Source organism: Anomaloglossus baeobatrachus, chromosome 2 (assembly GCF_048569485.1).
Source record: "Anomaloglossus baeobatrachus isolate aAnoBae1 chromosome 2, aAnoBae1.hap1, whole genome shotgun sequence".
NCBI classification, from domain to species: domain Eukaryota; kingdom Metazoa; phylum Chordata; class Amphibia; order Anura; family Aromobatidae; genus Anomaloglossus; species Anomaloglossus baeobatrachus.
The window spans coordinates 302,505,354-302,530,818 of NC_134354.1; positions in this window are offsets into that span (position 1 = coordinate 302,505,354).

Below are 25,465 nucleotides of genomic sequence, written 5' to 3' on the forward strand. Positions count from 1 at the left end.
ATACAGTTGGTACTATGCAGCAGAAATCACAGAGTGGGGCAGTTAGTGTGCTGCATGTCACTGTCTCCACTCTGGGACTTGTTGTGCAGGTGACCGGATGATACATGTCACTAACTGCCCCACTCTGTGATTTCTGCTGCATAGTACCAACTGTATACGCTCTCACCTGCACAACAAGTCCCATAGTGGAGACAGTTAGTGACATGTAGCATCCGGTCACCTGCACAACAAGTCCCAGAGTGGAGACAGTGACATGCAGCACACTATGTGTCAGAGCAGAACATGTCACCAACTTGCTCTGCTCTGTCACCTGCGGTGCTGCATGTCACGTTTTTGCCGCGATTTGGTGCCTTTTTTGCTGCGTTTTTGCTCACTGCGTTTTTAATCAGTGCACAATGCCATTAAAGATTGTTGATGAAAAAAAAAAAAAGGTCTGATGTCATTTCCTTATTCAAAATGTTCATTGTATGCAGGAGAGCAGACAGCAGCTGCAGAACTACAAGGCTCAGCATCCTCCATTCACTAGTGTATGCAGGAGAGCAGACAGCAGCTGCAGAACTACAAGGCTCAGCATCCTCCATCCAGGACTGTATGCAGTTTTTTACCCAAAAAGAAAAAAAAAATGACATGGGCTTCGCCATATTTTTGTATGCTAGCCGGGTACAGCAGGCAGGTTCGGGCTGCCCCCAACCCCCAGCTGCCTATTTGTACCTGGCTGGGAACCAAAAATATAGAGAAGCCCTTTTTTTTGTTAATTATTTCATGAATTTCATGAAATAATTTAAAAAAAAATGACGTGAGCTTCGCCTAATTTTAGTGTCCAGCCGGGTACAACTAGGCAGCTGGGGATTGGAATCCACAGTGAAGGGTGCCCAAGCTTTCTGGGCACCCCCACTGCGAATTGCAGTCCGCAGCCACCCCAGAAAATGGTGCTTTCATAGAAGCGCCATCTTCTGGAGCTGTATCCAACTCTTCCAGCTGCCCTGATGCCGGGTGGCTAGCTAGGTAATAATGGGGTTAGGGCTAGCTGTATATTATCAGCTAGCCCTAAGCCCGAAATTCATGGTGTCACGCCAATATTAGACATGGCCACCATGAATTTCTAGTAATGATAAAAAAAAAACACAATACACAGAAAAATATTTTTATTAGAAATAAAACACAACACAATTAGTGACTCCATCTTTATTGAAATAAACCCCCCTCCGCAGTAATCCTGGGTTAGGGTCCCGCGCCGTCCAATCAGGATCCGATATCATCTGATCGGTTTGCTGGAAGGCAAAGCGATCAGATGATGTGTCAGGATCAAAGACCTGAATCACATCACACATCAGCTGATTGTATAAAAGCCGATTATACAATCAGCTGAAGCATCAGTGCAAAAAAAAAAAAATAAATAAATACTCACGTCTGTGCTGATTACCGGCAGCTCCTGCAGGGGAGTCTGATCCTGGCCCATCATTGCAGGAGCTGCCGGTAAATAGCTGATGAAGTCCCCTGACGGCAGGATCAGCTGATAGCCGGCCGGGCGCGAAAAAGCCGGCGGCACCATGAGAATCGATCAGCTGATGCGTCAGGTGACTGCATCAGGTGATCCATCGCCAGGTCCTGCAAGCTTCGTACGTGCCCCGGGGAGACTGCACACAGCCAGAGCGGCGGTACCGAGACAGGGGCTGGAAGCAGGCATGGCACCGGGACCCTGCAAACAGGTGAGTATGACATACACACACACATACACACTGTATATATACACACACACACACACTGTATATACACACATACACTGTATATACGCGCACACACTGTATATACACACATACACTGTATATACGCGCACACACACTTTCTTCCCCTGGCTGTGTAGAGCTGCTGCTGTCTCTGTGTGATTGCTCTCAGTGCACATCCACAGGGAAGAGGCAGGGAGGAGGGCTTGGGTGGGAGCAGAGTGGGTGTATTAGACACAATGGGTGTGTTAGATAAGCCAGACACCGCCCTAGAGCCACAAAGAATTCTGGGATTTGTAGGAACTGAACACAGGAAGTCAGAGGAGAGATTAACCCCATCAGAGCTGGAGCCAGCAATGACCGTGTGCTGCTAGAGCACAATAAAAGGTAATTTTGCTGAAAAAACATAATAGATGTGTTGAGGGGCACATATTAGCAAGATTTATCAGAAAAAAAAAAATCAGTTTTGGTAACTGGACAACTTCTTTAACAATAGAGCTAGCTCTACCACGTTGGTGTCCCCCTTTTTCTGCAATTTTGGGTATCACCCTAGGTTCCTCTCAGGGCAGCTTGAGGCGTCTGACTGTCCGGGGGTGGATTCGGTGGTCGACAGAATGCAGCAGATTTGGGGGCAGGTAGTGGATAAATTGTTTCTGTCCCAAGAAACTGCCCAAAAGTTTGCCAACCGGCGTCGGACTGTTGGTCCCCGGTTGAAAGTAGGGGACATGGTGTGGTTGTCCTCTAAAAATATTCCTATGAGAGTTCCATCTACTAAATTTAAGCCCAGATTTATTGGACCTTATAAGATTTCGGAGATTATTAATCCTGTATCTTTCCGTTTGACTCTGCCTGTGTCATTTAAGATTCACAATGTCTTCCATAAGTCCTTGTTGAAGAAACATGTGGAGCCGGCAGTTCCTGCAGCAGCGCCTCCTGACCCTGTTTTGGTACAAGGGGATCTGGAGTATGAGGTTGAAAAAATTCTGGATTCCCATCGCAGTAGGCATCAGCTTCAGTACCTTGTGAAATGGAAGGGTTATGGGCAGGAGGATAACTCTTGGGTTGTGGCTTCTGACATTCATGCGGACAGGTTGGTTCGCGCCTTCCATCATGCTCATCCCGAGCGACCGGTGGCGTGGGTGAGGGTTCGGTGACCCCTCCTCAAGGGGGGGGTACTGTTGTGAATGTTAGTTATGTCTTGGCTGCTGGGAGGCTCCCTCTTGTGGCCAGGAAGGGTTTGGACAGAGACCAGGTGGGTTGTGCAGTGGGTGTTTCCTTTCCTAACTCTCTGCTTATTTAAGTCCTGGTCTGATTGCAGGCTGTTGCCGGATGTCAGTTGGTCTTTGTATCTCTAGCCTGCTTAATCCTGCTCTACATCACATCCATCCCAGATAAGTTCTTGCTCTTTATTTATTGCCTGGTTCTTTTGCTTATCTGGGTTTGTCATTTGTTGTGGTTGGTTTCAGTTTATTTCCTTCCAGGGATTTTTCCCCTCAGTGGATTGTTGAGGAACTCCCTGCAGTTCTGTGTGGAGTATAGCTCCTTTGAGTCCATGTGTTTATGGCTTGTTGAATTTGTTATAATTCTTGTTTTCTGTTCATTGGTATGACAAGGGCACCTGGTATAGGACGGAGTTCAGATCGAGCGATCTGAGGGCCTTTTTGTACTATCAGGAAGTTGGTATTTTGCAGGGTTTTTCTCTGGCTACCATCAGTCCCTTTCCTGTCCTTTCCTATTTTAGTCAGCGGGGGCCTCACCTTTTGCTAATCCTGTCATCTACCTGTGTATTGTGTTTTTCCTATATCACCGCAGTCTTTGCATATGGGGGGCTTGCTATTCTTGTCTATTTTCTGAGGCAGAGAGTTATTCATCTTTCCTACCTTTAGGATAGTTAGTTCTCCGGCTGGGTTCGCGGTGCACAGGATGTTAGTTCACCCCTCGGCTACTTCTAGTTGTGTTGGTTAGTAAGGGGATGGCAGCCAGATTAGTTGCCAAGGCTCTTGTCACCTTTTTGCCAATGATTTGTGGTGATCTTCCATGGTTCCGGATCATAACACCTGAGGCTCAGGTTGCCACAGTGTACTGCACTCCACTTAGGGTGTGGTGCTGATCATGGATCCAAAGGAAGTCGGTGCAGGTTTCATCATCCACAACCACATACACATATGGGTTGCCTCTTCCCCACTGGGACTGGGCTAGGGTCGGGTACCAAGGAGTTGCCAACAGCATGGCATTTATAGGATGGCATCACAACAGGGGCCCCAATCCACTAGTTTAGGACCTGGGTAGGGGAGGACCGGCCACTAGGGGGAGTTAGGAGTCACACACAGTAATTTAGAGAGTTCTCCATCAGGAGTGACAGCGAGCGGTTGACTTTCCCGGTAGCTCCTGTGGGACATAGAAGTTTAACGGTCGATGAGGAGGATAGCGTGTCATTTCCCCCAGGGCCAGTGCTGTTCAGGGTGCAGCACCCTAGGGTGGTGTAATTCCACGTTGCATCACCAGATTCTGCCAGACGGAGGAGTTCCATGCTTCTCCGACCACACAAGTTTCCAGAGCCAAGGGGCACCTAGGATTCCGGGGCCTCGACTATGGTCAGACTCAAGGGGATCCACGTTACTGGCATAGGGAACGGTACTTTACCTAGTACAAAAGGACTCTTAAGTGCTTCAAGCCACAGGTACCGGCACTAAAAAGCGCAGTGAGTAAGGACCCACAGACTACCGCACCAGTTCTGACCTCCCGCGGAATCAGGATTGACCTGAGCCCATCACGGCAGTGACCAGTGTGACTGGGCTAGCAGCTGAAGTTGTGAGTAATCTACACCCTGAACCTGCAGAGGCTGTGTTGGCTTGTCCTTACCGGCACCTCCGCATAGTGCTTAGGCGCCAACGGCCATTAAATTCCTCTTCATCCACCCAGGGCCCACTCAGCCTGTGGTGAGCAACACCATCCTGGCTGCCTTAACATCTGCCCCGGCAAGGTATTCTGCAGCGGCAGCTACTACTGGCCGCAATACACAGATGGCGTCACGACAAATTCTCCCAAATACCCCGCTTCCCCCACCATTTACTGTACGCCTCGGGGCAACGGAACTGGGCAAGGCAACCCCGTGACATTGCCTGACCCGACCCGAAACGGCCCGGCGATGAGTAGGTTAACCACCTGCTCTGTGGAGCGCTACATTTGGTGTCACAAACAGGATATCATCCCCATTTACCGGGTACTGTGTGCCTTTTGGACTACCTAGTTCTGGACTGTTTATTTGAAAAAGTTACACCTCAGCAGCCATTAGAAGACAACAAATGGCCAGGGTGTGTCTGCCCTTCGTGGGTTGGTGGGAAAAAGTGGCTTGCATGCCTAAGACCGCCCCTTCTCATGGTCCAGAAGAAACGAAACGAACAGAGAATGTGGGTGGAGCCAACTTCTCCAGGGACTGGAAGAGAAAGGCAAAGTAAGAGAGTCGAGAGTCGGAGGAGCATGAGAGTGGACGTACCAGGCCCACCAGAGGTGCAGGGTGTTAGTCATGGCATACCCTGGCCATCAAGGGGGCACACCGATGCGCCCAATGTTCTGGAGTGCTCGGGAAATGGAGGAAGAAGTAAACCGGGTGACTCAGGAGCTTCAGCGGTCCCAGCAGGGCATCATCCATGACTGGAGGGCGTCCATGATGGGGATGGTGGGAGCCATGTGGGCCTACAAGGAACAACTGCCGCCAATCCTGGATGGAGAAATATCGGAGGAAGGGTCTGCAGTGGAGGAGACCAAGATTCCAGTCACCACTGCAACCGGTGATACCCGGAAATTCAAGAGTTCTCCAGCAGGAGTGACAAGTGAGCAGATGTCTTTCCCGGTAGCTCCTGTGGGACATAAAAGTTTAACTGTCGCTGAGGAGGATACCGTGTCAGTTTGTGACCACTCCCTTTTCTTTAAATATTGTCATGTTCCAACACATGATGCTAGTTATAGAAATCATTCTGAACTGACAAGCTTGAAGGGAGGACGCTTCTTGAAGCTGCTTGAGTCCTTTTGCTTGCAGCCCAGGTGCTTGGTTGCAACTGAAAAAGTGAGAGTATATCCTTTTTAGTCTTTGTTCCCCTGTCTGTCTTCCTTCCCCTCTGTGTTATTACTGCAGTAGTGTAGACTAGTGCACTAACCAGCCTTAACACGAGCCAGGGTGAGTGGAGGGACAGCTAGTGACTAGGCACATGACGGCAGTGGGGTGAAGGATCTGCTTAGGGACTTTAGAGAGCTCAAGATGCAGATACAGGTTAGTGTCAGATGATGTCTCGTCTACCTTCCCTAAACTGTAAAGGCCTTCCTACCCTCTTTCCATCCCCATTGAACCTCTGTGTTGCACCGTGCACAGCCATCCCCTGATCCATGCATGACATCATCATACTCAAAGATTGGTAATAAATGGTTGCACTTCCAATTGGAAGAGTTGTTCATTTGGGGTACCACAAGGTTCTGTCTTGGTCCCAGTGTTGTTCACCCTTTTTTGTAAATGATCTAGATAATGAAACTGTAGGTAAACTAATCAAATTTTCAGATGATGCAAAACTAGGAGGGATATGTACACTCGAGGGATTCAGAAGGCTCTAGATACGCCTGTTAATGGTCAGCGACTAATAAAATGTTTTTTTATCAGGGAGAAATGCAAAATTCTACATCGGGCAAGAAAAATGAAAATGAACATCTACTGAATGGGAGGAATAGAACTAAGCAGCAGCACGTATGAAAAAAACTTTGGTATACTAATAGATCCCAGACTGCACATGAGTCAACAGTGTTGCAGCAGCAAGAAAGGCAAACACAGTCCTGGGATGTAACAAGAGAATTATATAGTCTAGATCACATGAAGTAATTATCTCCCTCTACTCCTCTTTGGTCAGACCTCGTCTGGAATACTCTGTCCAGGTCTGGGCACCACATTTAAAAAAAAAACATTGAAAAACTGGAGCAAGTTAAGAAAAGAGAAACAAAGCTGATGAGAGGACTGCAAACTATGTCTTGTGTGGAATGGTTAAAGGACCTGGGAATGCTTAGCTTGCAACAGTGAAGGTTAAGAGGAGACTTAATAGATGTCTAAAAAAGGATGTCACAGTGTAGAGGGATCATCCTTATTCTCATTTTCACATGAAATCAAAATATGCAATGGAATGAAACTGAAAAGGCGAAGATACAGATTAGATATTAGAAAAAAACATTTTGATAGTGTGGTTTTGGCAAACGAACTTTACTTGATCCAAAAAGTGAACTCTACAAGTCAATGGGGACAAGACGTTTGGGGCTGTAAAATTGATTTAAAATAGCCATAATAAGCACTAGGTGGCTGTGGTGGCAGTTAAATGATAGCAAGAGCAGTATAATTATAGATACCATGTTTCCCGGGACTCCCTTCCGGGCCCACTAGTTAGATTCTTCAGTATTCACTGCTTCCACCACCCACCCTCTGTGTCAGTGTCTTTGATTGGTTGCAGACTGCTATACATGCCCTCCCACTCTGTGTCCGCATCTGTGATTGTTGCAGTTAGTTTGCTGTATAGTAGTGTAAAAATAAATAAATAAATAATTTTAAAAAAATGACATAGGCTCCGAACATAATCTGATAGCCAGCGAGGATAAAATAACAACTGCAGGCTGCAGCCCCTGTCTGTGAGATTTAATGTGACTGGATATCAAAATAGAAGTGAAAACAAAGATGTAGGGTGCCCTCCAATTTTGATATCCATCCACGGTAAAGCAGGTAGGTGGGGGCTAGGAGGCACCATGGATATTGGCCCCCCAATACTAGCCTGCAGCTGCCCAAAATTTTCCTATCCATTAGATGCAACAATGCCGGTGCTTTGTCTCATCCCAATTGCCCTGATTCAATGGCAATCTGTGTAATATGAGGAGTTAATGACAGCTGTGATTTGTGAGCTGCCATAAAGCCCTACATTAGTAATAGGAAGTGTCAACTAGACCCCCAAATTACTAATTCAGTAAGTAAAAAGAAAAAAAACACAAAAAACAAAAAAAAATCCTTTATTTGAAATAAAATACACACACCCTCTTTCATCCCTTTATTAACTCCCAAAACACCATTGAAATTCCAATGTAATCCATATGAGGTCCCATGATTAACCCGGTACTGCCACATCCGGAGCCTGCAGAGAGGGAAAACATATCCGCTCTCTAAAGGCTCCAGGAAACACTGACAGACGAGTGGGAACCCAGCTGTGATCAGTAACATCACTCAGCTCACCGGATATCATACCTGGGTCCACACAACCTCCGGTTACCTGACTGTCGGACTGTCAGAGCACTGGTTCCCACAATCAGACAGTCCTGCGGCGGCTTCAAAGTCAAAGTGAAAGTGCTGCCAGTCCAATAATCCGACAGCATTTTCCCTTTGTAGCTGCTGCTGGACTGTTAGATTACAGGTCACAGCAATGTCCCATAATCTTACAGTACGGCAGCAGCTTCAAAGTGAGAGTGAAAGTACTGCCATTCCAACAATCCGTCACCATTTTCAAACCGCTGCCAAACTGTCGAATTGTGGGTCACAGCTGTGTCCCGCAATCCGACAATCCTGCTGATTCAACGTAAAAGTGAAAGTTCTGCCAGTCCGAAAATCCAGCACCACTTTCACGTTGAAGCTGCTGCCAGACTATCAGATTGTGGGTCATATCCTGGCAGAAAAGTGTTTTTTATTAATAGGAGATGCAGATTTAATAATGAGATTTATACACCACATTTCTGAATTAAATTTGCCTCTCCTGGCAAAAAAAAACAAACAAACAAAAACACACATCAAAACCACTTTTGATGTGGGTTTTTTGCCAGAATATGCAGAATTGGTGCAGGAATTTGGTATATACAGTAAATTCCAACCAAATCAGCATCTCTTGGCAAAACATAACACGTTTTTTTACCAGGAGAAGCAGGTCTCATTGAACTCAATGAGTTCACCTCAGGTGATGTTACTGAGTTCAATGAGTTTACTTGAGGTGATTTTACATGCAGTCACAGATGGAGTACCATGGGAACATATTCAGGAGACTGTATTTTGCTAAAGGCACAAGGAAGGCCATCATTAATAAGCAATTAAAATGCAAGTCTCTGCAGTCAGGGCATATGTGATACTTGGGAGGGAGGTTCTAGCAACCAGACTTCAACAATCAGCATATATTAGAGGAGTTTATTATTGAAAATCTGAATGATCCATCTCCGTACATGTGGAAAATGTATTTTTCTCTGCTGTGTAATCTTTTAATTCCTTTCTTTAGAAGTTTAAGATTTTATAAAACTGTAATGTTAGACATACATTTTAACATGTTAAATGTATGCTAAAATGTATATTTGTAAATTTGACGTGCCTCTGACCTATAAATTGCCTTGCCAGACTTTTATTTTTCATTCCCATGGCCAAAAGCCTTCCATCAAAGCCCTTTCCACTTAATCCCTGATGAAAGCAAACAAGGTCTTTGATTCCTTAAAATCATTCAGCTTTGGATTTATTATACTAGATCTCCTGAGATAGGTGACTTGAGTAGGTGCTATGGGGTGAATAACAGGGATTAAGCCTCAAGAAGCTGTACTTTAAAAAAAATATCCTGGCTCAATTTTTTTACTAAGATCCTAGTAGATGAAACTGGTGGGAACAGAAAGGAACGTCAGTAGATCAATATCTATAGACTGGCCTTCCAGCCTGTTACTTTTACATGTAAGTACTGAATGTTGCAAAAATGATGCCAGTCTTTTGGAAAAAAATCTAAAAAATAGATGAGAAAATTTGCTTCCCATGTATCAGTATTCTAATAAGTTTTACACTTAGACAAAGATTATAAAATAAATGCAAAGATTGGAATAATTTATTCACATGTAATTATCAATAATATGTATTGTGAATTTTTTTTTTGTCCATTTATCAATAAAATGCTAGTGTAAAGCAGAGAAGGAGATACTGTACTTTGTAGCAGAAGCAGTGATTCAAGACTCCTTCACACGTCCGTGTCTCCAGTACGTTTTTGGTCCGTTCCCTCACATGCTGGAGACACAGGCACATGTAGACCCATTAAAATAAATGGGTCTGCGCACACATGCGTGTTTTGCCATGGACCATGTGTACGTGTGGAGCATACGTGTGCCCGTTTGCTCCACATGTAGACATGTCCATTTGTGATCCATGTGACACGCACCAGAGAAAACACACGTGTTTGTGAAATAAAAAGAATTTCACTCTGACATCACACTAGCAGCCGGGCAGGCCAGCACCTCCAAGGCGTATAAGGAGAGGTAGGACCAAGTATTCAGCTTGGATATCCAATAATTAAAGGGAACTGAAGTGTCAGAAAGGACGCAGGTATGTTCAGTTAAGTACGCTTTGACCATGTTGTGCAACTTCTCCCTCGGCATTGTTACAGGCACAGATAGCCTTTGCTGATGTTGAGGTTTATTGAAAATGGCCCAGTTTACGCACGGCCACTAGTGGGCCATGATGTAGGGATCACTTCCCTGGTACCTTCTAGGTAAAAAAGGGTTAATTGCAGGGAGGAGTGTAGTTAATAAAAAGGCAAGTAACTAGGAAGAGGTGAGGAGAGTCCCGAGAAAGGAATAAGTAGCTGTGTCTTTAGGAGATGCAGCAGACAAGAAGCCCGTTAACCACAATTTGAATGGACATTTGGCTCAGACTTGGACCTCGGACACGCAGGATGCTAGCGTGGGAAGGACTGATTGCAACTGCGTCCCTACGAGTGGGTTAAGTCCATGCGGTCTCAGTGGCATCCGTTTCCCTGGAAAGATACCTGAAGAACCCCCTCAAAAGACAAACTGTTAGGCTGTGTCTGCACTGTTTTCACCTGCATTTCACCTGCGTTTTGGTGTCGTTTTGACCTGCAGCGTTTCCATGCCAAAATGCATGCGTTTTGATTTTCCAGCAAAGTCTATGGGAATTGGTGATTTCTTGTCCGCACTTTGCGTTTGCAAATGCAACGTTTAATTTGCATAATTTTGGGCAAAAACTCAGCGTTCAAAGAAGCAGCATGTCAATTATTTTTGCCTGTTGGGCTGCGTTTTGATAACATGGAGGTCAAGGAGAAAAGTCAAAACACAAACAAAATCCAAAACCAGGCGTTTACATTGCTTTTTACATGCTTTTATATTGCGTTTTTGAATGATAAAACGCAGCTTTTTGTGGCTGGAAGTGACCTCACAAAAGTCACAAATTACATCACATCCTCTTAAACATAAATTGAAACATGTGCGTTGAGGATGCATCCATTTTCCCCTGAAATTTTGAAAAAAAGGTTACAAGCAAGATCTGACATCATGGCTTGGTACAAAAGGTTGAAATTAAATGTCACAAAACTGATTAGTCTGGTAAGATTTTCATATTTTATGTTTTAGTAGTGTTGTTTAACCTTTAATTAATTATAATTTTGGTTGGACATTTAACTGGTCATATTTGTGTTTATTTAACCATTATTACACGCAAAATTTATAAATTGTAAATGAAAATTAATTTATTTTAACTCAAAACTTTAATAACGGGAGTTTTTTAGAGAATTAAATGTTAGCAATATTAAGTTCAGCAGAATATTTTTTTCAACCATGGTATTTCGACAATAGTTTAGGTATAGGTAAATAGGTGTAGTGCCCTTTTATGATTTTGTATAATTTTGTATTGATGTATGAAACCCAAACTTTTTTAGTATTAAACCAAAAAAAACATTAGCAGGACTCACACACAAACTAGAGTATGTTTTGCCTTTTTTTAAAAATATAATTAAAAACTACTATTATTTTTAAACATTTTATTAAGGAAAAACAAAAACTAGATTTAGATATAGTCACAAATAAATAGAAAGATATAGACTGATATTAAAAACTGACCTTGATAGTATAATATTACAAAAAGATCTGGATAAAATGTCAGAATGGGCAGATACTTGGCAAATGAGATTTAATGTTGATAAATGTAAAGTAATGCACCTAGGACGGAGTAATCCTATAACTGCGTATACATTAAATGGAAGTAAACTCGGGACTACAGAACAGGAGAAGGACTTGGGTATTCTCATTACAAATAAGCTGAGCAGCAGCACTCAATGTCAAGCAGCAGCAGCAAAAGCAAACAAGATGCTAGGGTGTATAAAAAGAGAGATTAGATCCCGCGATCCCAACGTATTATTACCCCTCTATAAATCACTTGTAAGGCCACATCTGGAATATGGGATCCAGTTTTGGACTCCACATTTTAAAAAGAACATTCAGAAGTTAGAGTCAGTTCAAAGGCAGGCAACTAGACTACTACAAGGAATGGAAGGCCTCCCATATGATGACAGGTTGAAAAAGTTAGATATGTTTAGCTTAGAAAAAAGATGTCTCAGAGGAGATCTCATTTATATGTATAAATATATGTGTGGTCAATATAAAGGACTGGCACATGACTTATTTCTTGCAAAGACAATACTAAGGACCAGGGGGCACTCACTGCGAGTGGAAGAAAAGCGATTCCGACAGCTAAATAGGAAAGGGTTCTTTACAGTTAGAGCAGTCAGACTGTGGAATGCCCTACCACAAGAGGTAGTAATGGCAGACACTATAACAGCTTTCAAAAAAGGGCTGGATGATTTCCTCAGTACACACAACATTGTTAGTTATAAATGACTTAGTGACCAAATGTAGAACTGGTGGAGGAAGGTTGAACTAGATGGACCTAGGTCTTTTTTCAACCTTAGTAACTATGTAACTATGTAACTATATATATAGATATATATTTTTATATATATATTATATATATAGATATATATATATATATATATTTTGATGTTTTTGGATATTATCTAAATATGATATGTTTGTTGTTATTGACATATTTAGACATAATTTATGTTAAATAATTTTTTATTTATGTACACAAATTATTTTCCATAAATTTTATGAAAAAAAAGGTAAGCAGTTTAGTTAAATATTATCCGCTAATTGTAATTAAAACATTAACTTTTATAATTTAAACACACACACAGGTGGAATCAATGCCCTGTCTATGGGATCCAACCTTGCCCAACTACATGCAAAAATTAAACGAGCTGATTGTTGGGTATTAACCCCTTCACCCCCGGCCACTAAAACACCCTAATGACCGGGCCATTTTTTGCAATTCTGACCAGTGTCACTTTGACAGGTTATAACTCTGGAACGCTTCAACGGATCCTGGCGATTCTGACATTGTTTTTTCGTGACATATTGTACTTCATGTCAGTGGTAAATTTAGGCCAATATTTTTTGCGTTTATTTGTGAAAATTTAGGAAATTTTGCGAAAATTTTGAAAATTTCGCAAATTTCAAACTTTGAAAATTTATGCCCATAAATCTGAGAGATATGTCACACAAAATAGTTACTAAATAACATTTCCCACATGTCTACTTTACATCAGCGCAATTTTCGAAACAAATTTTTTTTCCGTTAGGAAGTTAGAAGGGGTCAAAGGTCATCAGCAAATTCTCATTTTTCCAACAAAATTTACAAAATAATTTTTTTAGGGACCACATCACATTTGAAGTGACTTTGAGAGGCCGAGGTGACAGAAAATACCCAAAAGTGACCCCATTCTAAAAACTACACCCCTCACACTGCTCAAAACCACATCCAATAAGATTATTAACCCTTTAGGTGCTTCACAGGAACCAAAGCAATGTGGAAGGAAAAAATGAAAATTTTACTTTTTAACACAAAAATGTTACTTTAGCCATAAAATTTTCATTTTTACAAGGGAGAAAAGAGAAAGTACACAATACAATTTATTGTGCATGTTCTCCTGAGTACGCTGATACCCCATATGTGGTAAAAATCAATTGTTTGGGCGCACGGCAGAGCTCGGAAGGGAAGGAGCGCCATTTGAATTTTTGAACGCAAAATTAGCTGCACTCATTAGCGGACGCCATGTCGGGTTTGAAGACCCCCTGAGGTGCCTAAACAATGGAGCTCCCCCATAAGTGACCCCATTTTGGAAACTAGAGGCCTCAAATAATTTTTCTAGATGTTTGGTGAGCACTTTGAACCCCTGGGGGCTTCACAAAAGTTTATAGCGTTGAGCCGTGAAAAGAAAAAAAAAATTTTTTACCACAAAACGGTTGCTTCAACTAGGTAGCTTTTTTTTTCACAAGGGTAACAGGAAAAAATGCACCATAAAATGTATTGTGCATTTTCTCCTGAGTACGCAGATACCTCATATGTGGTGGAAATCAAATGTTTGGACACACAGCAGTGCTCGGAAGGCAAGGAGCGCCATTTGAATTTTTGAGTGCAAAATTAGCTGCACCTGTTAGCGGACGCCATGTCGGGTTTGAAGACCCCCTGAGGTGCCTAAACAATGGAGCTCCCCCACAAGTGACCCCATTTTGGAAACTAGAGGCCTCAAATATTTTTTCTAGATGTTTGGTGAGCACTTTGAACCCCTGGGGGCTTCACAAAAGTTTATAGCGTTGAGCCGTGAAAAGAAAAAAATTTTTTTTTACCACAAAACGGTTGCTTCAACTAGGTAGCTTTTTTTTTCACAAGGGTAACAGGAAAAAATGCACCATAAAATGTATTGTGCATTTTCTCCTGAGTACGCAGATACCTCATATGTGGTGGAAATCAAATGTTTGGACACACAGCAGTGCTCGGAAGGCAAGGAGCGCCATTTGAATTTTTGAGTGCAAAATTAGCTGCACCTGTTAGCGGACGCCATGTCGGGTTTGAAGACCCCCTGAGGTGCCTAAACAATGGAGCTCCCCCACAAGTGACCCCATTTTGGAAACTAGAGGCCTCAAATAATTTTTCTAGATGTTTGGTGAGCACTTTGAACCCCTGGGGGCTTCACAAAAGTTTATAGCGTTGAGCCGTGAAAAGAAAAAAAATTTTTTTTACCACAAAACGGTTGCTTCAACTAGGTAGCTTTTTTTTTCACAAGGGTAACAGGAAAAAATGCACCATAAAATGTATTGTGCATTTTCTCCTGAGTACGCAGATACCTCATATGTGGTGGAAAGTAATTGTTTGGGCGCATGGCGGGGCTCAGAAGAGAAGGAGCGCCATTTGACAGCAAAATTGGTTGGAATCATTAGCGGACACCATGTCACGTTTGGAGACCCCCTATGGTGCCTAAACAGTGGAGCTCCCCCACAAGTGACACCATTTTGGAAACTAGAGCCCTCAAATAATTTTTCTAGATGTTTGGTGAGCACTTTGAACACCTGGGGGCTTCACAGAAGTTTATAGCGTTGAGCCGTGAAAAGAAAAAAAAATTTTTTTACCACAAAACGGTTGCTTCAACTAGGTAGCTTTTTTTTTCACAAGGCTATCAGGAAAAAATGCACCATAAAATGTATTGTGCATTTTCTCCTGAGTACGCAGATACCTCATATGTGGTGGAAAGTAATTGTTTGGGCGCATGGCGGGGCTAAGAAGAGAAGGAGCGCCATTTGACAGCAAAATTGGTTGGAATCATTAGCGGACGCCATGTCACGTTTGGAGACCCCCTATGGTGCCTAAACAGTGGAGCTCCCCCACAAGTGACACCATTTTGGAAACTAGAGCCCTCAAATATTTTTTCTAGATGTTTGGTGAGCACTTTGAACACCTGGGGGCTTCACAGAAGTTTATAGCGTTGAGCCGTGAAAAGATTTTTTTTTTTTTTTACCACAAAATGGTTGCTTCAACTAGGTAGCTTTTTTTTTCACAAGGGTAACAGGAAAAAATGCACCATAAAATGTATTGTGCATTTTCTCCTGAGTACGCAGATACCTCATATGTGGTGGAAAGTAATTGTTTGAGCGCATGGCGGGGCTCAGAAGAGAAGGAGCGCCATTTGACTTTTCAAACGCAGTGCACTGATCGGCCGCTGCAGGACGCACGGTCGGATGCGATAAAAAAAAGCGTCGGGGATACGTAAAAAAAAAAAATCACGCCAAAAATTGACCATGGATGCAGATACGTTATGTGCATCCCTGATCAGCGCTTGGCGGGACGCACGGACGGATGCGATACAAAAAGCGTCGCAAATACGGAAAAAAGTCACGCCAAAAATTGAGCAGGGATGCCGATCCGTTATCTGCATCCCTGATCAGCGCTCGGCGGGACGCACGGACGGATGCGATACAAAAAGCGTCGTGAATACGGAAAAAAAAGTCACGCCAAAAATTGACCATGGATGCCGATCCGTTATCTGCATCCCTGATCAGCGCTTGGCGGGACGCACGGACGGATGCGATACAAAAAGCGTCGCGAATACGGAAAAAAGTCACGCCAAAAATTGAGCAGGGATGCCGATCCGTTATCTGCATCCCTAATCAGCGCTCGGCGGGACGCACGGACGGATGCGATACAAAAAGCGTCGCGAATACGGAAAAAAGTCACGCCAAAAATTGAGCAGGGATGCCGATCCGTTATCTGCATCCCTGATCAGCGCTCGGCGGGACGCACGGACGGATGCGATACAAAATGCGTCGGGGATACGGAAAAAAAAGTCACGCCAAAAATTGACCATGGATGCCGATCCGTTATCTGCATCCCTGATCAGCGCTTGGCGGGACGCACGGACGGATGCGATACAAAAAGCGTCGGGGATACGGAAAAAAAAGTCACGCCAAAAATTGAGCAGGGATGCCGATCCGTTATCAGCATCCCTGATCAGCGCTTGGCGGGACGCACGGACGGATGAGGTGTAAAAATGGACAGGGGATACGGAAAAAAAAAAAAAAAGTTATACTCACAGTACCCAGAGGACTAGCAGGAGGATCACTGACCAGAAGAGCTGCAGAGGAATAGATGGCAGAGAGATGGACAGCTTTACAGGAGCAGCAGGCAGATCAGCAGAATGCCCAGGAAGGACCCAGCGATGGACGCAGATGTGATCAGGCCGGTGAAGACAGGTAAGAGGACGTCGGGGGAGAGCAGAGGGGGAGAGGGGGGGGTGAGAGCAGAGGGGGAGGGGGGAGAGCAGAGGGGGAGAGCAGAGGGGGAGGGGGGGAGAGCAGAGGGAGAGGGGGGGAGAGCAGAGGGGGAGACCGGAGAGGGAGCTGCAGAAGCAGAATAGAAATAATGGGGGAGGCAGTCAGATCGCAGGGGGAGCGGATCGGGATGTCGGGGGGGGGGGTGGTTGGGGGGAGCAGATCGCGGGGGGGGCACGGCAGGGGCTATCACGGCAGCGCGCAGGGGCACCACGGGAGCGCGCACGGGCTGCAAAGTGAGCACAGTACTCACTTTGCAGCAGCAGCGGTGGTAGCAGATCGGGATGCCGGGGGGGCAGATCGGGGCGTAGGGGGGCAGATCGGGGCGTAGGGGGGCAGATCGGGGGGGGGCACGGGCAGGGGCCTTCACGGGAGCGCGCAGGGGCCTTCACGGGAGCGCGCAGGGAGCGGAATACTTACCATTAGAGCTGCAGCGGCGGAGACATCAGAGGCGGCGGCGGCAGCAGCAGCGGTGGCGTGGTACCAAAAGTACCAGCCACTCCACGCTGCAGCCATGTTGGGGGAGGGCTCGCAGGCCAGCACAGGCCTGGGGAGGGCGGCCACCGGCAGATCAGACCGCCCCACTGCACACTGATTGGAGCGATTGCGCGTCATAGCACGATCGCTCCAATCAGTGCTGCAGGGTCTGGGGGCGGCATGTTTGAGGTCCACCTATGATATGCTGCAGCAGCTGCGGCATCTCATAGCTGGATCTCACAGGATCGCACTAATTCGGGCATTATTTTTGCCGAAATTAGTGCGATCGATGTGGTTGGCGGTTCAGATTTGAACAGCCAATCACATCGATCGTCGATAGGGGGTGGCGATGCCACCCCCCCTGGGGTCAAGCAAAGGTCCCCTGCTGTAAGAAACAGCAGGGGACATCATTTGAAAGCCGTTGCTATGGCCACGGCAATCAAATGAAGTTTAGGCCGTAAAATTACGTCCCTGGTCGTTAAGTCACGTTAAAATAGGACGTAATTTTACGGCCCGCGGTCGTGAAGGGGTTAATTTGTAAAGAATTATACCCGCAGTGGCATGAGGCCAATCAAGGACTGCAGAATAAGATTGGTATTTTTTTTATATTAAATTATAATTCATAATATAAATTTTGGATTATGTATTTTTACTTGAACATATTTCTTATATTTTAAACAATTATTTATTTTCAAGCCTAAAATTTATGAAACGTATGTATATGATATTTATACTAATATTTTTTTTCATAATTTTTCAACCAGAAAATGATGTACGTAAGCGATGGCGGTCTGTCAGGGATCGGTTTAACAAAACAAGATTTGAATCTGGAAAAAGGGGCTCATCCCCAGTGAAGCCTAACTTCATATATTATAATGATTTCAAATTTTTATGCTCTGGTCGTGTTTTGCGACAGTAAGTTTTGTTTGTTTTTTTTTAAAATTTATTACAAAAATGGTTATTTAAATTTGGAATAATTTTTTTAATTTTTTATTTTTTTAATAATGTCTAACATTTAAAAAAAATAGGACTGAGGGAAATATTGCACCACAAGACAAAACAGTTTCAGAAATCCAAGAAAACAATTCCGAAAATAATGCTAACGAAAGTGAAAACAATCAAAATCAAATTACCCAGCTGGTCAGAACCCAGGAATCTGATTATGAGCAGGCCAATTTGGAAACATCTGTGGCTTCAGGAACACAAGCTACACAAAAAGTAAGGTATCAAAAACCCAAAAACAAAAAAAAACCACAACAAATTCAAAAGAACAAGAGCCAGATCAACTTACAAATCAAACAATAGAAATATTAAAGTTGGCCACTGATGATGACCAATTTGATAATTTTGCTATAAGTGTAGCATGGAGAATAAGAAAAATTAAGGAAAATAAAAAACAGTCTGCATGTATGACAGCCATCTGTGAATTGCTGGCCTGCTTTGAAGATGAGGGTCCATTTCCTTCAGGTTGTGAATTGGTTCATCTATGTGAAAAAGCTTTTGAAAATAAAAAACTCCTATACAGCCAAATCAGTCTCAAATCCAGTTATCTACAAATATACCCAGAGTAGCACAATATCAGGATTATAAAGCTACATATGTTCCCCAAACTAACCAAACATGTGTCCATAATCCACAAAACAAAGAATATGGCCACACAATCAATGAAACTTTCCAACATCCCCAAATTAATAGGATCCGACAAAATGATCAAATGTCTGGCTTTTTCACCAATGAGCTTTTTTCACAGCCTTGATTACGAGGAAAAAAATCATTTGTGTAAAAATATGTTGGTGGACCTTTTATGTTATTAACATTATTGTCGACGACAAATTTATTTGTTCAAAATGTTTTTTTTTTTTTAAATAAAACTATTTTCAAATATATACAATTACAAAGAAAGTAACATAACATCATGCATTTATGCTTTTCTAATACAATTATTATGAGGCAAATATCATAATCTATGTTATACAAATATGTATCTAAATAATTGGTTTAAAATAATTTAATTTTCGTTTATGCAAATTAAAAAAAAAAATATTTGATTTGATAAACATAAAAAAGGTGTTTCTTTTTCTTTAGCATAAAATTTGTCTGGTTTAAAAAAAAAACATTCATTAATTATTTGCTGGTGGTTCAACACCAACACTGGCGTATTGCCATGGTAAGGCACCAACATTACTCATAAAATAATCGGTATATTGTTCTCTAACTGAAATGCCAGAATTGTTGGGACGGCCAGATACTGATAGAATCGGCAGGAAATTTGGTGGCTGATTTACATCATTATTTTCAGTCCGAAATTTCCTTAAATAATTATGTAGAACACATGACTTAATTACTTTATCCACTGTTGTAATATTTAACTGAATTGTTGTATGTAAAATACGCCATTGGCTGCTCATGATGCCAAAAGTGCATTCTACATATCTTCTCGCTCTACTCAATCTATAATTAAAAATGCGGCATCTAACATCTAATCCTCTCGTGGATATGGCCGCAAAAGATTAGGCAGAAGGGGGAATGTCTCGTCCGAAACCATCACATAAGGGACCGGATTAACTGATCCTGGTAATGGTTTTGGGGCTGGGATGGTTTCGGAGTTATTTATTATTTGTATACCCATTTCTGAATTTTGTAGAATTTTGTAGAATTCTGGAATCTCCGGTACTTCCATAGGCCCCCACATCGATAGCAATAAAATTATATTTGGCATCTGCAACTGCCATTAAAACAAAGGAAAAAAAACTTTTATAATTGAAATAATGTGATCCCGACCTAGGTGGTTGTTGAATTCTGATATGTTTCCCATGTACTGCCCCAAAACAATTTGGGAAATTGGCCATATTTTCAAAATCACGGGCTACCTTAAGCCAAATATCTTCAGTGGGAGTTGGCATGACTATTGGCTGCAGTATTTTCCAAATGACCCCACATGTTTAATTGATGATTTCAGAGATGGTTGTTTTTCCCAGACAGAATTGGAGATGTAGGGATGAGTAACTTTCCCCTGTTGCAAGGAATCTAAAAATTTAACATATAATAATTATTTTTTTTATTTAAATTTTTATTTTTCATTTTTTTTTTTTTTTAACCTTAAATGATATTTTTTTTACATTTTATTTTTTGATAAACACTTGTAACAATATTGAAAATAATACCTTAATGTAACCAGAAGTCCCTCTTCTGCTGAGATCGCTTGCCGCATGTACGTGTCAACATGTGTTATGTTTCCCCTTACTAAGGTTAATAACTCGTCAAAACCATTAATTGGAAATCAGCAGAAGGAAATAAATTTATCTTCATACCTGAGTGAATAAAATATGTTTATAAATATTTTAATATTTAATTTGAAAATAAGTCATGGATAAATTTTAATATTTGCATTAATATATATTATGTGCAAATTTACGCCTATTTACCGTATTTTTCTCTTTATAAGACGCACTTTTGTTCCTCCAAATTTTGGGGGAAAGTAGGGGGTGCGTCTTACAATCCGAATATACGGATTATATACTGCAATGTCCAGGGGAGGTGGGGGCCGCTCTGGAGCGGTGCTGGAGGCTGAAGGAGGCTGGTAGAGGCTGGTGAGCTGGGGAAGGCTGCAGCGGGAGATTTCCTGCTCATATAATATGCACTGCCGCTGTCCATCACCATGGTGTTGAAACTGCACCGCGGTGACGGGCTGGGGCAGCGGCACATATTATATGTGCATGTGCTCCCCTTTGATCGCACATGCCCCCCTGTGTTAGATATGGCCCCCATGCTGCTGCCCATAGTAAAATAATAAACTCTCTACTTACCTTCTCCAGTGTGTCTCCCCGGTCTCCCTTCTGCTGCTGTGATCAGGCATGCAGGGATGTCACTCTGCTGTGCCGATCACATGACCGGCACCAAGAACAAGGAAGTGCAGGAGGCCGGAGCTCAACCGTATGAAGGGAGACACAAGGGAGGACAGTGCTGGAGAAGGTAAGGAAAGAGTTTATTTTACTAAAAGCAGCAGCATGGGGGTGATATCTAACACAGGGTGATGTGTGCCATCCACAGGGGGCCTTGTGCAGCAATAGGGGGCCATGTGCCAGCCACAGGGGGCCGTGTGCCAGCCATAGAGGACGTGTGCCAGCCATAGGGGACATGTGGCATCACTGGGGTCCGTGTGCCAGCCATAGGGGTTATGTACCAGCCATAGGGGCCGTGTGCCAGCCATAAAGGACGTGTGCCAGCCATAGAGGACGTGTGCTAGCAATAGGGGACATGTGGCATCACTGGGGGACGTGTACCAGCACAAGGGGGCTATATTCATATAAGGTGGCCATATCCAGACTAAGGGGGCTTATTTTAGGATAGGGGGGCTATGAGGGACATATACCCTGTATGATTTATTAGACGGACCCCATTTATTAAAAAATTCTCTATTCCTTCACCAAATTTGGGGGTGCGTCTTATAATCAGGTGCGTCTTATAGTGCGGAAAAATACGGTAAATATATTTTAACTTTTTACTTTGTTTTTAAACAATTTTGTTGAGTTAATGTTTGTTTAAAATTGATGTTTTTTTTATTCATTTTTTTTTATTGTAAATTTTTTACTTACTTCTGTAAATCAATATATAAGTTTGCAAAATGGCCTTTCTGCTCCCGGTCCTGTAAAAGTGGATGAACCCACAATCCACTTGCTTGTTGTTGCTGTTTGGACATGAGTTAAAACCTTTTTTAGTAATAAAATATTAATATAAAAATATGATTGTTACACAATTTATAAAAAAAAATTAAATACCTGTTGCCTTCGTCGGCGATTTAAAAGCATCAAAATTAACAATAAACGATGCCTCTGCGACCTTCTCAATCTTAAGGTTCCCATGGTAGTTGGCATTGTTGCAGAAAATGACAAATTACTACTGAAGTTGTTGATTTTCAGCAAGTAGGAAATGACCTCAGTAGATGTCTATTAGTAGTCCGTTTTTTTGGGTTTTTTTTTTCAATATACTAGAACAACATTAAGCTTCATTTTAGCATGTTCCTGTGTGACAAATGCAACCATAGAAAAGCATCCAAAATGCAAGATAAATTACAGTTAGGTCCAGAAATATTTGGACAGTGACACAATTTTCGCGAGTTGGGCTCTGCATGCCACCACATTGGATTTGAAATGAAACCTCTGCAACAGAATTCAAGTGCAGATTGTAACATTTAATTTGAAGGTTTGAACAAAAATATCTGATAGAAATTGTAGGAATTGTACACATTTCTTTACAAACACTCCACATTTTAGGAGGTCAAAAGTAATTGGACAAATAAACCAAACCCAAACAAAATATTTTTATTTTCAATATTTTGTTGCGAATCCTTTGGAGGCAATCACTGCCTTAAGTCTGGAACCCATGGACATCACCAAACGCTGGGTTTCCTCCTTCTTAATGCTTTGTCAGGCCTTTACAGCCGCAGCCTTCAGGTCTTGCTTGTTTGTGGGTCTTTCCGTCTTAAGTCTGAATTTGAGCAACTGAAATGCATGCTCAATTGGGTTAAGATCTGGTGATTGACTTGGCCATTGCAGAATATTCCACTTTTTTGCACTCATGAACTCCTGGGTAGCTTTGGCTGTATGCTTAGGGTCATTGTCCATCTGTACTATGAAGCGCCGTCCGATCAACTTTGCGGCATTTGGCTGAATCTGGGCTGAAAGTATATCCCGGTACACTTCAGAATTCATCCGGCTACTCTTGTCTGCTGTTATGTCATCAATAAACACAAGTGACCCAGTGCCATTGAAAGCCATGCATGCCCATGCCATCACGTTGCCTCCACCATGTTTTACAGAGGATGTGGTGTGCCTTGGATCATGTGCCGTTCCCTTTCTTCTCCAAACTTTTTTCTTCCCATCATTCTGGTACAGGTTGATCTTTGTCTCATCTGTCCATAGAATACTTTTCCAGAACTGAGCTGGCTTCATGAGGTGTTTTTCAGCAAATTTAACTCTGGCCTGTCTATTTTTGGAATTGATGAATGGTTTGCATCTAGATGTGCACCCTTTGTATTTACTTTCATGGAGTCTTCTCTTTACTGTTGACTTGGAGACAGATACACCTACTTCACTGAGAGTGTTCTGGACTTCAGTTGATGTTGTGAACGGGTTTCTTCACCAAAGAAAGTATGCGGCGATCATCCACCACTGTTGTCATCCGTGGACGCCCAGGCCTTTTTGAGTTCCCAAGCTCACCAGTCAATTCTTTTTTTCTCAGAATGTACCCGACTGTTGATTTTGCTACTCCAAGCATGTCTGCTATCTCTCTGATTGATTTTTTCTTTTTTTTCAGCCCCAGGATGTTCTGCTTCACCTCAATTGAGAGTTCCTTAGACCGCATGTTGTCTGGTCACAGCAACAGCTTCCAAATGGAAAACCACACACCTGTAATCAACCCCAGACCTTTTAACTACTTCATTGATTACAGGTTAACGAGAGAGACGCCTTCAGAGTTAATTGCAGCCTTTAGAGTCCCTTGTCCAATTACTTTTGGTCCCTTGAAAAAGAGGAGGCTATGCATTACAGAGCTATGATTCCTAAACCCTTTCTCCGATTTGGATGTGAAAACTTTCATATTGCAGCTGGGAGTGTGCACTTTCAGCCCATATTATATATATAATTGTATTTCTGAACATGTTTTTGTAAACAGCTAAAATAACAAAACTTGTGTCACTGTCCAAATATTTCTGGACCTAACTGTATGTTGAAACGCAAGGAAAATGCAATTAAAAAGCCTCAAAAACGCAACGAAAACGGATGCGTTTGACATGCAGCTTTGGGAAAAAGACTAAAGTGGCAAAAAAGATTTTCGGTCAAAATATGTGTTTTGAACTGCAACTACCTCGACGCAGAGTGCGGACATAGCCTTAGTGTGACCCTAAAAAGAGGGTGGATACCAAACGTAAGAGCAGAGGAGTGTTGTCGTAATAGGCCCCTTCAATGGTGAATGCTAAACCCCGTGGGTGTGACAAAGTGTGCTAAAAGGACTTTTTGAATCTGCTAACCTACAATGTCTTCCTTAGAGAAGATGAAGGGCTTAGAGATCTTCAAGGAGACTCAAGAACCAGGGAAGCGGTCGGCCTGCAAAATATACACTGTAACCGTTGCTATTGGAAACTCATTCAGAGGTCAATGTTGTGACCACATACTGCGTGATGAAGATCTGTGTTTGATGCTACAAAGTAAAGTTCCGGTGACAAAAAGAATATTGCAAGTGTCAGAGTCTGTGTCAGCAAAGAAATGGCCTTTTGTTATTTTATTGCACTTGAGTGGTGACTGGGGCATGAGTTGGTAATATTGGGCTGCGCTGCGGCCAAGAAGCCTCTCTTGCGACTACAGTGGCTCCCATTTGCCCCTCCAACACCACCACCGCACCTCTTCCAACACCGTTGTGCGAGACACATTCTTTTCTCACACTCACAGGAGACTTGACTTCTTCAGTTCATGCCTAACCTTCTCCCACTCTGTTACAGAGGGGCTGATTGATTATAAAAATAATAGGGAATCAATCATTGTCCCATGTTCGCCGGGAAGGTGTTAAAGCCACAAAGGACAGGAGGACAATTACAGCAACTCAGTAAACCACAACAGAAGCGAAGGAGATGTTTGTAAGGCACACTCCTACGTGTAGCATGTCCCTGTTAACCTCATAGGGGCACCAGTAATGGTCACGTGTGTAGGAACACGACAAAACCAAATGAGAATGCAACATATAATGGTCACTTGTGTAGGAACATGACAAAACCAAATGAGAACACAACATATAACGGTCACGTGTGATGGAACATGACAAAACCGAAAGGTAACCCAGTTAGCGTCACTGGGAAACCTGGAACATAACCACTGAGCCGGTCATGTGCGTACAGGAGCACGTCAGACCGTGAAGGCTATCCAGTTAGCGTCACTGGCAACCTGGAACATTAAAACTGACCCAGTCACGTGCGTACAGGCGCATGTCAGACCGAGAGGGTCACCCAGTTAGCATCACTGGGTACCCAAAGCTGGCACACACATACACACAAGTCTGCCACTGCAGACGGGGTGTGTGCGTATGGGGCACGTCTTGTCCGGAAAGACCCTAAACCCTCACCGTGCCGAGACACAGCTTGTACCCAGATACGAATACCTGGTACCGGCGCCTGCCCTAAATTCAGAATCACTCCAACATACAAACACAAGTCTGCCACAAGCACTGCAGACTACAATGGCGCTGGAACCAACTCACTCTGACAGCCGGGAATACAACCGATGCTGTCAGCA